The sequence below is a fragment of the Suncus etruscus genome, chromosome 5 (genome assembly GCF_024139225.1).
Source record: "Suncus etruscus isolate mSunEtr1 chromosome 5, mSunEtr1.pri.cur, whole genome shotgun sequence".
Lineage (NCBI taxonomy): Eukaryota > Metazoa > Chordata > Mammalia > Eulipotyphla > Soricidae > Suncus > Suncus etruscus.
In genome coordinates, this window is record NC_064852.1 from 69097093 (window position 1) to 69097707 (window position 615).

Genomic DNA, 615 nt, shown 5'->3' on the forward strand with positions numbered 1-615 from the left:
AAATCGCTCCCAGCAGGCTCGGGGGACCATATGTCATGCTGGGGATTCGAACCATCGTCCTTCTGCATGCAAGGCAAATGCCTTTTCTTCATGCTATTCCTCTAGCTCCAACATTTTCTTGATTACTGATGTACTGTAATGTTGCCTGTCCTTTTCATTATTTGTTATATCTTATAATACTTGCAATTTATTCTATAATTTTTATCTTTAAATTGACAATAATTTTTATTAGTACTTTTTTTTTCATCCCCCAATTCACAATACAGACCAGGCAAAGGGCTGGGTTGAGTTGTATATGGGGCGCATTTACTGTACCTCCTCTTTCTATACAGTCAGTGTAAAGAACACAGCCTGTGGTAAGAATTAGGAGGCCTTTTCTTTTCTTTTCTTTTTTCTTTTTTTGATTTTTTAATATATATAAATCCTTCACCAGTGCAACATTCCCATGACCCAATATCCCAAGTGTCCTATTAGTACTTTCTTTTAAATTAGAAACCATAAAATTACAAAGTTATTTATGATTGGGTTTCTGGCATATGAATCACCAGTGCCCACTATCCTCTGCCAGTGCTTCCCCTACCCCCATTTGTCTTTCAACTAACAGTGTACTTCTAG

The 615-nt window shown here is 36.9% G+C and overlaps 1 non-coding gene across 1 annotated transcript; it reads right to left on the reverse strand.

The window, feature by feature from the left end:
* Positions 1–241: 241 nt before the first annotated feature.
* Positions 242–373, reverse strand: LOC126010076 (small nucleolar RNA SNORA51). The gene has a single exon (XR_007496214.1). It is a non-coding gene; the product is annotated as a small nucleolar RNA SNORA51 (small nucleolar RNA).
* Between the last annotated feature and the right edge of the window lie 242 nt (positions 374–615).